Here is a 13724-nt window from a genome sequence, read left to right as displayed (position 1 = left end):
TATAGGAAAGCAGAGTGATTAAACTTTAATGGCAGAACTGGCCATCAGTGCTGTATAGCATCTCTGTCTCACTCACACACACACACACACACACACACACACACTCACTCACTCACACACACACACTCTGAGAAATAAGTGATGAGTGTCTGTTTTCAGAGTGTATTTGTCCATAAGATAGCTGGCCTATTCTCCATCACCCCCACCCATGCTTTTGCACTTTCATATTCCAGTCTTCCTTCCCAAACCTTTTAGCACGTCACCCCACCCATGACCTCTCCCATACCCGTGTTACCCACCCAGTGAATAAAGCTTGTTACAAGGCCTGGCCCACCAGTTGGTTTTGACCCACCATTTAGAAACAATTTTTCTCTCTTTTTTTTTGTTAGTTTTTAAAAAAAAATGTTTGAACTGATGGTTCCTCCCCATCACTCCTGTTCTCTCTCTCTCTCTCTCTCTCTCCCCTGCCTGTTGCACCATACCCCCTTCTCGACCTAACTTCTAGTTTCTTCCACCGGTCTTTTTCATCCGTTTTTAACCCCTCTGTTCTCCCAGCTCTCCCTTGTTATTTCCTCCCTTGTATTTTTCCTTTACTTCTCTTGCTCTCTTCCCCCCCCCCCCCCCCCCCCCCACCTCCCAGCCTCCCCCCCCCCCCCCCCAACCTGTGGTTGGCTGTGGTTATTTGAGTGACATCAGTGCTAAGCAGCCTGTCCAACCCTCTGAGTGATTGAGTGAGGTACGTGCGTGTGTGAGCGTGCGCCAGGGTAGGAAATAATAATAATTAAAAAAATCAGGGTTATTTTTTGCCCCCACAAACTCATTTTCAGGGGCATTTTGGGGTGTTTAGTGGCCTCGAGACCGACCCAATCTATGCCGTTTTCACCGTTGTTGACGGTGGACTGACTTGGCTCAAGGATTACCTTGATGTTGTTACGGCTGTAGCTGTCTGTGTTTTGCGCATTACACAAATAGCTGTTTTTTGAACTTGAATTAGCCTGCTTTCTTTTTTTCCGAGGGCATTTTTTTTGTCCTCGTCATGGCAGTTTAGGGACTTTGGTGTGCAGTTTTGCTCCGAGCCCCTGTTAAGTTCCGCCCTGGCCTGTGCGTGCAGTAACTCTGGTCTGGGTCACTATTGTTTTATCTGGGACCATTTTAGCATCAGACATGGCTCTGCACGATTACGCAACAACCAGGCAGTTGCATGAGGGTAGACACACACACACACACACACTCACACAGTGATTGTTGTTTTAAGGGATTAGGGCTTATGATGGAGGGAACAGTGAGCTTGTGATCCCCTGACCAGCTTAACACGAATGTAGAGAGAGAGAGAGAGGGAGGGAGAGAAAGAAAAGACTAGACTAGCCAAAATGGTCAAGCAAACAAGAGGAGAGATGGAGAGGGATCAGAGCATCGGGCCTCATCAGGGATGGAGGGATGGGGGAGATGAGAGAGGGACGGACAGAGGAGAGAGCAGTGGTGCTAGGGGACTGTAGGAATGAAGACGTCGAGGGAGAGCCAGAGGCAGCAGACAGACACACAGTCAGGGCCAGTCACCTCACCTCTCTACAGCCAGACACACACACACACACACACACCAACCGACTAGCCAGGCCTGCACCTGCCTACTGCCTACCCTCACACACACACACACACACACTGGGGCCATTGTACTCAAGTCTCTGACACACACCACACTTTCTAGCTCACACCACGCATACTCTTGCACACAGCCTTCTCTCTCTCCTTAACTTTCCCTCCTTCTCCACCCTCCCCCTGGTTCCCCAGCTTTTCCTCCTTCTCCACCCCCCCCACCCCCCGGTTCCCCCACCATAGCTGTGGGATGGAGTGAAGTGTGTGCTTGTGTGTAGGGAGGTGGGGGGTGGCAGCACGTAGGCTGTGTGGCCACAGCGGCAGCAGCAGCAGTGTGTGAGTGAGTGACTCAGAGTATGCTGTGGGTTCTGTTGTCCAGTGCAGGTGTGTATATGACAACAGCGTGGGTGTGTGTGTGTGGGTTCTCAAAGCCGTGGTGTATGTGTTCTTCTCTTTTGTCGTGTGTGTGTGTGAGAGAGAGACTCTTAAGCCAGTCCTCTAAATGGGGAATCCCCTGCTACCTTACACCATGCATGTGCCTGATCCCTTTTGAAGAGGAGTTGGGGACAATAGTGTGTGTGCGTGCATGCACTAGTGCTTGCTCGCTGCATGTATGTGTAATCACCCAGCGGCTTATGTGTATGAAAGGTAGCTGGCTGGTATCAGTTGGTAGGTGATATGTTCTGTGTTTCTAACACACACACACACACACACACACACACACACACACACACACACACACACGGAGAGCACACGCGCAGTGTGAGCAGCGCCTCCTGTTATCAGTGTGCTCGGTGGAGCGAGGGGTAATCAGTGTGTGTGCACTCTGCTCTTACATAACAACATCCAACCACCCAGCACACTGACAGAGGGGAGAAAGTTCACCGCCAGCTCTGTCTCTCTCTCTCTCTCTCTCTCTCTCTCTCTCTTTTCTTTATCTTTTCGTCTTTCATCTCCTCTCTCTTTCTCTTAACCCGCTTTCTTTTTGACTCTTTCTATTTCCTTCCCCATTTCCCTTTCTGTCATTGTCTATCAATCTCTCTATCTATTTACTTCCCCTTGTTTCTCCCCCCCCCCCCCCCCACTGTCTCTCTGTTTGTATTCATCTATGTTAGAGTGAGCTAGGGCTTAGCAGCGGAGTGAGACTCTGTTGTGCTGTCATTCAAGTAGCACCGCGGTGGGTTAGAGGATGACGTTGGCCTGTGGTCGGTTGGTTGTCTGTCTGATGTTGTGTGGTCGTGGTGGTCGTCGCCTGGCCGTCTAGTGTGGGCAGCTGACGTTGGCTGGTGGTTGGCAGTCCGACGTTGTCTGACGATTGTCAATCTGACGTTGTCTGTCTGATGTGCTAGTCTGGGGTGGGGTGGGGTGGGGTGGGGTTGGTAAATGAGATGAGATCAGGAGGGGAAATGTGACCACTTGGCTGTTCACCAGTGGTGGATGATCATCATCATTAGACTCCCTCAGAGATCTGGCGGTAGATGAGGTCTGGATGTGGTAAACCTAACCTAGATAGACCAGTGGAGGGTGGTGATAGGGCTTGTTCTAATCGTGGTAGTGGTGGTAATTGGAGGCGGAGAGGAGAGATGCTGGGTGGATGGTAGAGGGTGGACAGGAAAACAAACATGGCCAGTCCTTCAAATAAGATGTGGCTTGTATTTAAGGCATATCAGCATGAACCACAGAGGGTTGATGCCCGGGGCTGTATAACTGGACTGGATAAGACTGCACTGGTCTTGTTGGCTCAACATGAGCTGACATGCTGTTTGCATGATACTGGGCTTGGTGCTGGTATTAGTGGTAGGTTTACACTGGGATGATGTCTTGGTAGGTGGTACAGTACCATGTCATGGCAAGGTGCTGTAGGCTCAAGCCATAGAGCCCTCTCTCTCTCCCTCTCTCTCCCTCTCTCTCTCTGTGCGAGGTTACATCACTCTCTGCCTGTGCTCTTGCGTAACGGGCAGCTTTATTTGCTCCAGCTGAGGATTCTAATCTCTCCCGCGAGGCAGACGGAGGGACCGAGAGAGAGGAGCAAGAGAGGAGAGGAGAGGAGAGGAGCAAGAGAGGAGAGGAGAGGAGAGGAGAGGAGCAAGAGAGGAGAGGAGAGGAGAGGAGCAAGAGAGGAGAGGAGCAAGGCAGGGGCCGACCTTTTTAACCCGCCTGGACGCACTGCCCTCGTTAATTCAATCACTCCACCAATTAATGGTATTCTAGGGCAGAGTTCTGTTTAGAACCACCGTATCGAGAGAGAGAGAGAGAGAGAGGGAGAGGGAGAGGGAGAGGGAGGGAGAGAGAGAGAACCCCCTGTAGCAGAGCAGGCGCGTGCTCTCCCCCGGTAGCCCCAGTCATACTGGAGGATAAACAGTGATTATCTGGGCTGCCTGGAGAGAGACCATGCTGCTGTACGCGTCCGGACAGGCTCGCCACACACACACACACACACACACACACACACACACACAATAGGGGAGACTGCTGCCTGCCTGGCTCCATTCATCGACATACATGTTACATGGAAACAAACAAAAACTCACACACACACACAACCACTTTCAGTCAAGCATAAAGAATCTTATCCTCACATACAAACAGACAGTCAGACATATACACACATCCTCCCCTCCCCACACACACACACACACACACACACACACAAACTATGCTTGCAGCGGTGTCTGTGTGAGGTGAGTGTTACGTAAGGATGATCAACATGACTTAATCAGCTTTAGAAGACACACTTAATGAGCTGAGAGAGGGGGGGGGGGAGAGGGAGAGGGAGAGGGAGAGGGGGGGCGGGAGAGGGAGAGAAGCAGAGGAAAGAGAAACAAGGGAAAGTGGGGAGAGGAGAGAATGAGGAAATGATGGAAAAAGACGAGGGAAGAACAGAGGGGGAGGAGAGAAAGTGGTGACAGGCGGTGTCACAGCATGTGTCCTCAGTCCCTGTTTACGACGGGATAATAACACACACACACACACACACACACACACACACACACGCACACGCTGCGCCCTGCCCTCAGTGTCCCCCCTCACAGCCCACTGTGACATGCTGTCGTGAATGCCAGGATCGTGTGTGTGTGTGTGTGTGTGTATGGAAATGCCATTGGACAGTATACAATGCAGTGACATTTGCTGTTTCACATGACGGGTATTGTTGTTGTGCCCATAAGAATGAAGGGCTGCAGTGAAGAGAGTCTGATTAATTGCAGTGTTTTGTGAGTTAGTTCTGTTTCAATGCTTGTCTTGGCTCTCTATACCTCTTGTATTCTCTCTCTCTCTCTCTCTCTCCCTCCCCCCTCCCCCCTCTTCTCTCCCTTTTCCTCCACCCTTCACTCACTTTTCCCCTCCTCCTTTCTCTCTCTCTATACATCTCCCCTTCTCTCCACTCTCCTCCCTCTACCTTTCTTTGCCCCCCCCCCCCCCTCCTTCTCTCTCCCTCTTTCCCACATCTCTCTTACAGGAATTGTTAGCAGATGTGGACAAGAGCTTTTTCCTTCATCTAAAATTAGCCCCAACAGAAGAATGGCAGGAAAAGTGTTGAGCGGAGCAGGGGGGAGGGAAATGGAGAAGGGAGGAGAAAAAAAGGAGGAGAAGCCGGAAGGAATAGGTTGAGGGACTTGGTGAAGTAGGGGTGTATTTATGGAACCTCATACATCGCGCTGACGCAGTTGAGCCGTCGGGAAGCCTGAAACTAAGTAAGGGGTGACGAAGGTAGTCCCTGGATCTGAGTGGCTGGCCTCAGTAGGGCCCTGTTCTTCTTGTTGTTGCGATGGCCCGGTTTTGGATTGGTTATAAATGAATAATGGTGAGGAGATTTGGGGGCTGAGTAGCTGAGGAGCCTACCTACAGGTGGCTGTCTCAGCTGGGCTGTGGCATACAGTACCACATACACACAGACCTTTTCCACGTTAAACCCGAACCAATTGAGTGGTAACACTTCCCTTAATTATCTGTCCATGTGTTCTATGACTGGGGATAGAAAGGAGGAGCGGTTTCACACCATCAGCAGTAACCCCGGTTAGATCAGTGATTCTCAATCCTGGTCCTGGAGAGCCACGGTGGGTCCTGGTTGTTGTCCCTGGGCTGGGCTCTCCAGGGCTCTCCAGGACCAGGGTTGAGGACCACTGGGCTGGGTGATGTAGTGTAGGCTACCTGTTCCATCTTCTTAGTGACTCCCAGGGTGGTGTTTAAAATACTCTTTAACTCTCACTGCTCTCCCTGAGGTAGACTGGGCTCTACTGGGGGAAGTGAGCAGGTGAGTGTGCTTGCGTGTGTGTGTGTGTGTGCATGCATACATGCATTGGAGAGACTTATGTTTTGGTCCATTTTTAACTACCACAGGTGTTTTTTATTTTATTTATTTTTTTATTATTAGATTTTTTTTTTTAAACCCGATGACTTTAGGCCTACTTTCTCTGTGTGTGTGTGTGCAAAGAATAGTTTCCCCAAAAACGTGTGTGTGTCCGTGTGTGTGTGTGTGTGTGTGTTCAGGAGCAGGTAGGTGCTCCTACCTACAGTACAGTGAACACGTGAGTGAGAGATGGCAGCAGCAACAGTGAGAATAACAGGGTTCCCCGGGGCGGGTTGACAGCTCCTCCAGTCAACTCCCGGGCCGGGCCGGGCCAAGCAGGCAGCACTCACAACAGGTCCCAAACACCCGGCACCAGCCCACAGCACAGCTCTCCTCCTCACTCTGGTTCCACTGCACAGCGCAGCCTTGACCGGCACTGACAGAGCAATGGGATCTATTAGGGTTGCGTCGATCTTTGATATTATGGCATATTGTGATATTTGGAGCATATCGTGACGCTGTTCATTTACAGACAGTAGTGTTTCCATAGCAACTCACAGGACAGGTGAACGGCTGCGTACATTTGTGTGTATGTGGTCCGAGCTGGAATTGAGCTCTGAATTTAGGCTAAGCGTTGCTAGCGCCATGCTCCACCAACTGAGCCACACAGGAACAGAACCCGAACAGAACCCGAACAGAACCGACCAGTAGAGTACGCTCTGAGCAGTGACAGTGCAACAGTGTTGAGGTTGTGGTGTCAGTGCAACAGTGTTGAGGTTGTGGTGTCAGTGTAACAGTGTTGAGGTTGTGTCTGAGACTCTATTGTTCTGGTCAGGTGTGCTTCTCTCCGCCGCCTCGCCACGCTCCCAGAATGTTAATCCGCTCTGGAATGTACAGGCCGTTTTGTGTGTGTGTGTGTGTGTGTGTGCATGTGTGTGTGTGTGTTCCTATGTCGTTTACCTCCTTAAGTTTGTTTAAACGGTGCTAGTTGAATAAAGAGTGTGAACTGATTGTCAACAGATGTCACTGATTTGATTTGAATAGTTGATTTTGAATGGTTTTCTGTTGGAGTCAAGGCCTTGGGGCTTTTGTTGAACAGAGTTTTGTTCTTGAACACGTCTCAGTGCTGCACACAGGCATTGCTGGGTTTGTGCTAAGCCTGTTTGCCTTGAGCACCCCCCTGCTTACCGAGGGTGGAAAAGTTCTGCTCCTCCACTGCCAGTAAGAGTGGGCTCAGGACACACACACACACACACATACACACACACACACACACACACACACACACTGGCAGAGTGGGCTTTGGACGAGAGAGGAGAGAGATTCTTCTCCCATTCAACACAGAACTCTGTCTCCTCACGACTACCTGTTGCTGGCTCCCTCTCTTTCTTCCTCACTCTCTCGCTCTCTCTCTCTCCCTCCCTCCCTTCTCCTCCTCTCCTTTTCTCTTACCTGGGCTATTTGAGTCTTTGCTCTCGGCTTGAAAGGATTAATTGCCGTTTATGTTGTATTTTTTTGTTCTGTTCGTTTCTGGAGGTTTATTTTTAGTCCTGAAGTGTCTGGTTGCTAGGAGACGGTGTCCATGAGAGAGAGGGAGGGAGAGAAGAGAGAGAAAAGCAAGGGAATGGAGGAGAGAAGTGTTTGCGTTGTGAAGGCTGAATTACAAACACGCTCACGCACTGAGTCAGCGCTGACACACACACACACACACACACAGAACCTGCCTAGCTGTTATTGTGAACTTGTTTTTCTGGTTTTGTGTATCTTCTCACTAGGTCTGGTCTGTGTGTGTCACTGTCATGCGTGTTTGGCACTCCTGACTGTGCGACCTGCTGTGTGTGTGTGTGTGTGTGTGTGTGTGTGTCAGTCTGTACAAAGTGTCTCATTTGATTGGAGGACTGCTCAACAAGTAGCAGTCAACAAGTGTCTGCTGTGGTAATAGTTTTGGCGTTTAAACCAATGCTACAGTCTTCCATATGCAGTGGCACAGCAACACACTGTCATCCCATGTGTTATTCTGCAAAAACACACACATATCTGTGTGTGCTTTTACATGCAATTACAGTGTTGACATTCCCAATCTTCCAGACCTTGTTTTGCCCTGTGGCCTGTGCTGTGTTTTGGTTTTGTCTATTTTATGTATATGGGAGGGATCTAGAGTGTCTGTGACACACACACACACACACACACACACACAGGAAACAGATCTGTTGTTGTGGTGCAGAACAGTTGCTCACTTCCTGTCCCGCTCTGGTGGCACATTCCCGGAAACCTCCTCCCACTTCAGCGCCACCTAACACACACCCTTAACCCCCTCACTACCCCGCAACACACCTTTCATTTAAATCCAACCCAGAATGTCGTCCCCCCCACCTCCTCCTCACTGGCCTTAACCCCTTCACCAAACAAACACTCACACACACTCACTCACTCACTCACTCACTCACTCACTCACTCACTCACTCACTCACTCACTCACTCACACACACACACACAGCACCATGCACCGCGTTTGGGAAGAGGGGTGAAAAGTCAACTGACAGTCCCCTGCCAACCTGCTGGCAGGAGGAGTACATTAACACTACTCTGGGAGATGAGAGGAGAGGGGGCCAGGAGAGAGGTGCCTGCTGCTCGTCCTTAGGGAGGGCTATGTGTGTGTTTTTGTGCTTTGCCAAGGTGGAGATGTGTGTGTGTGTGTGTCCAAGGTGAGAGGCTGATGTCTTGGGAGCTGTGTTACTCTGGTGAGGGTAAATATACCCGGCAGCACCAGGGAGCTACAGGCCCTGTTCTCTGACACAATATTATTGTGCTGCTCACAACCCCTCTGGGCCAACGTGTGGGTGACAGTTCAGCCCTCATAAGAGCAGCAGTTTCAAGGCAGCGTGCGGACTTAGTGTATGTTATGGGATTTTTGTGCACGTGTGTGTATGGTGTCCTTGGGCTTTACCTCAGGGTAGGTGGGTGTGGGTGTGGGTGTGTGCGCCTGCGTGTGTGTGTCTTCATATTCATCTTCATGTTCATCTTCTAGCTGGTGTCTCTGTCCCATGTGATTGGGTGCCACAGTGTCAGGTCCTCAGAGCCCAGTCCAACCCTCACCTTGGCCTAGTAGCATTAGTCTCCATAGATACACACACACACACTGGGATAGCCTGCTCTGCAGAAAACACCCACACTACTCCTCTCCTCTTAGCTGCTCTGGTAGGCCTCATGCAAGGCTGGAAAAGGACCAATGTTATGCCCTGATGCACTTAAACCATCCATATATATGTGTGTGTGTGTGTGTGTGTGTGTGTGTGTGTGTGTGTGTGTGTGTGTGTGTGTGTGTGTGTGTGTGTGTCTGTCATGGTAGGGGACTATGGCCTGTACTGTAGCTTGGTAAAGCAGAGCAGACTGGAGACACGTGATGCTTGCTTTCTCTCTCTCTTCCTTTTTCTCGTTCCCCCACTCAGATTTCCTGGAAATATGGCCTGGTTCTCTGAGAGGATCGTGTACGGTGTAGAGATCCTTACATCATCTTCTCCTCCTCTCCTCTGCTCCTTCTGTCCCTCTCCTCTCACCCCTCCTCCTCCTCCTCCTCCTCCTCACTCTCTCCTCCTCCTCCTACCCCTCTTGCAGCACTTCTCGACTTCTCTCTCTTTCTCTCTCTCTCTCTCCCCCCCTCCTTCCCCCATCGCGCACTCTTTGCTCTCCTCTGTCGAACAATAACCCCAGTGTGTGTGTGTGTGTGTGTGTCTATTTTTGGCCCTCCGAGGCCACCACGCTCCCCCCCACCCCCTCTACTCAACCTCTCTCTCAGTCTCTCTGTCTCTCTCTGCTGAAGGTCTGCTTAGTGAACAATGACATGGTCATGTCTAGGACTGTGTAGTGTAATAGCCATGTCCCTGTGTTTCTCTCCAAACTAGCTCTAAGAATAGTTCAGCTGTTCTTTCTCTCTGCTGCGTGTGCGTGTGCGTGTGCGTGTGTGTGCACGCTTAACCCTTCAAGCCCCCTCAAGGTCACATTGTTACAGCAACTTTTGACAATAGTTCCTTAAGCCTTCACTGATTGTACCTTTAGGATTAAGCTAACTTGAGCTACGTAGGTTACCAGTGGGGAAACAAGTCTACAGACTGACCATGGAGTTCTGGTTAGTCATGGGGGGCTTAGACTCTCTGTTACTTTAGGGCCATTCTCAAAAGGTTAAAACCGCTTCAGTTAGTCAGCAAATTGGCTACTGGAAACTGCATGATGGAGAAGTTAGGTTTCTCTCTTTCACTTTCACTGTCAATTCAGCTCTCTCCCACCCCAGATAACCTCTGCTGTCTCTCTCTCTCTCCTCCTCCTCCTCTATCCCTCCCTCTCTCTCTCCTCCTCCTCTATCCCTCCCTCCCCCTCTCTCTCTCTCCTGTTTGCTTGATGATGTATGAAGGATAACAGCGGTTTGTTGTCGTTTATTGAAGGGATTGAAGTCGTCCTCCCCAGTAGCTCACCCTTGTGCTTTGTTGAGTCACCAGAATCTTTCTCTCACTTTCCTCTTTTCTTCCCCCCCCCCCCCCCACCGCCTTCTTCAGACGTTGAGCTAATGATTGTTACCCTCTCCCACTCTTTCTCTCCTCCCCCTCCCTCCCCCCTCCCTCCCTGATGGGTGTTGGGCTAATGAATGTTTAATGGACTTGTGGGAAGACTCCAGACACTTTGGGACTGTGGCACAGGGGCTCTGATTTCCCACCTCTCGCACCCCTCCCCCCCCCCCCCCCCTCTCTCTCTCTCTGCCTCTCTTTCTCCTTCCCCCTGCCCTTCTCTCCTCTGTTACCAGTCTGTTGCTTCAGGCAATGCGTCTGTCAGTCAGTCACGGCCGAATTAAGTGTCTGAAGAACGTACGTGTGTGTGTGTGTGTGTGTGTGTGTGTCAGAGAGTGAGACAAAGATGGTATCTAATGCTTTGACTGTAGACCCAAGGCCTCATGCTTCTGCAGGACATATGCAACACACACACACACACACACACACACACACGCCGTCCCTCTGGCTCTCTCACACACACTCTAGAAGTTGGAGTTCAACTCCAAAAGCAGCCCTATACGGACCTAGGGCCAGCAGACTGGTGGTAACGGCCCAGGCCCAGCCCCCTCCTGGAGAAAAGGCCTGACTCGGCAATCTCCAGGGTTTGGCACTAGCCTGTCAGTTTGTCTGGTGCTGCAGTGAGCAGGACCGCTCGGAGTCTGGGAAACACACTGACACAAGTTCTCTCTCCTCCTCTCTATCTCTCACTTTCTGTATTTACCCCTCCCTCCCCCCTCTCTTTCTCTCTCTCTCCCCACCTGTCCTTCCTCTTTTCTTCTCTTCTTCCATTCAGACTCAATCCAGGAATGTTCGCAATGTGTTCAGTGTCCTTCACCGCTCAGAAGGCTCGCTGCTTTAACACAGTCAAATTTCTCTCCTCCACTATCCTTCGCTTTGTGTCAATTTATCTCCCTCTCTCTCTCTCTCTCTCTCTCCTTCACTTTTCCCTCTCCATCTTTTCTTCCACCCAACCCTATCTTTATTTCTTTCTTTCTTTCTTTCTTTCTTTCTTTCTCTATCTCTCTCCCTCCCCCTTCTCTCTCTGTCTCTGCCTCTGCCTCGCCATGCTGTTGTGTGGAGGTCATTGTTGTAGCAGTGAGTCCACATAGCTGACATACCTCCAGTGTTAGAAGTCTGGAGAGGCCTGCTGCAGAGATCACAGAGAGGAAGACAGGCATCCGCAGTCCTAGAGAGAGAGAGAGAGAGAGAGAGAAGGGGGGGGTAAGCAATCTGACCTGGATGACAACAGACTACCAGACGAGCTATGATCTCATCCCTCTTTTTATCCCCCCTCTCCCTCCCTCCCTCCCTCCCTCCCTCCCTCCTGCCCTCCTTCCCCAACCCCCTCTCCAACCATTGTCTCTCTCTCTCTTCCCACTCTTGTTTCCCACTCTCCCTCCCTCCCTCCCTCCCGCTCTCTTTCTCTCCTTGTCCTAGGGCTCACCCCATCTCCTCTTCCCTCCTTCTTCTCTTTCAGCCCTCTCCCACCCCCCCATCCCTCCCTCACCCTTCTATCCAAACTCCATCCTTTTCTAACCGCTCCCCCCATCCCAACTCAGAACTCCTCACACCAACCCACCCCCCTCTCCCCCACACACCCTAGCTCTAGTGTCCCAAGGCAGAGATTAGCAACCCCCCACCCCCCTTTCCACACACACACACACACACACACACACACACACACACACACTCCACCCCAGTCTCTGCATTATTGAGTGTGTGTGTGTGTGTGTGTGTGTGTGTGTGTCTCTGGCTCCTCTCCTCTCTGTGTGCTGTAATGGCTGTATCTGGTGTCTCCCCTAGGAGGGAGAGAGCCAGAGAGGAGGGAGAGTAAAGGTCACAGAGGTTAAGTGGGGGGTTGGGGGGGGGGTTAGGTCATGCGCTGACGCTTCTCACACACCGCCGTTCTCTCTCTCTCTCTGTCTCCCGCATGGTATTGATGCAGTCTCACACACACACACACACACACACACACACACACACACACACACACACCATACCCCCTACCAAAGCCTGCGCATGTAAAAACCTGATCAAACAGAACTTTGGCCGTGCTATAGGACTTCAGTGTTAGCGGCTGTGGCCTCTGTGCTAACTGATCTGGTGTGAGTCAGTCAGGAGCGCTCTGTGCCCGGGGCCTGCGGGCGGAGGGGAGGACAGGGGGACAAAGACACCTGCTCCAGCTCTGCAGCTACACACCCAGCATTCCTCTGAAGATGATCCCCCCCCCCCCCCCCCATGTCACAAACACTGACGGGAGCTGGACTGACTCAGCCATTGTCTCTCAGATCAGTATCACACTACAGCCGTATTGCTGGTCAGTGTGGAGAGGGTTAGGGTTAGAGGGTATTTACGAAGCTCCCCAAGACAAATGTATGTGCGTATGTACACCCCCCCCCCCCCCACACACACACACACACACACACACACACGGGAGTCTCTGACCCTGCCACCTCTCTCAACCTTGTTGGTGAGAAAGAGGAAGATGGTGAGTCATGTACCATGTGACAGTTGATGGCCGCTTGTCTTTGTTCCCACACAGGTTGGCAGGCAGATTGAGTTTGGCTCCAACTATTTACCAGGGATCTATTTCAACCAATGGGCCGTAACGTGACGCGCGTGCGTGCGTGCACGCCTTGGCCTCTGTCGTCTGTTGTCAAAGTCATCCCAACAAAGCAGAGTATCAGTGTAACAACAGATCAAAGAGCAGCAGCGTCTTGTGAGCGTATTAGTGTGTGCTTTGATAAGGTGTGTGTGTGTTATTATGATTAGAGGAGCTTGCTTTGGCTGGCCTCTCTGTTGGTTCTTGGTGTGTCTCTGTGGTCCCATTCCACTCTGGGCTGATAATGAGGACGAGTGTTTGTTTGAATGAGGAGGAGGAGGAGGAGGAAGAGGCGGAGACAGATGGATGGCTCAGCTTGGGTTGAAGGAGTGATTAATGGAGGGATTGAGTTAAAGTGGTTCAAATCGGCCAGAAATTGAATGTAGTGAATCCAGTGTTTTTGTGTTTTTTTTCCCACCCAAAGGCACATTTAGATATACATCCATGTAGACATAGATGTACGTGAAGCAGAGCTGTCAGGATCTACCAGTCCTAGCTCTATGGCGGAGGCAGATGTGCTATTGACATTATTAAGTGTTATGCAACAGTGGCTAAATGGCAGAGTGTCCCCAGTATGATAGAGATTATCTATCGGTTGCCCATCTAGAAAATCCATCGTCGCGACAGGAGTCCGCATTCATAATCTGTTTATTCGTGTTGCTTTTCAGCACTCAGATTTACTGTGCATTTGAAATGCTGC

The sequence above is a fragment of the Argentina silus genome (genome assembly GCF_951799395.1).
Source record: "Argentina silus genome assembly, chromosome: 10".
In the NCBI taxonomy this organism is placed as follows: Eukaryota; Metazoa; Chordata; class Actinopteri; order Argentiniformes; family Argentinidae; genus Argentina; species Argentina silus.
Note: the sequence above shows the minus strand (reverse complement) of the source record.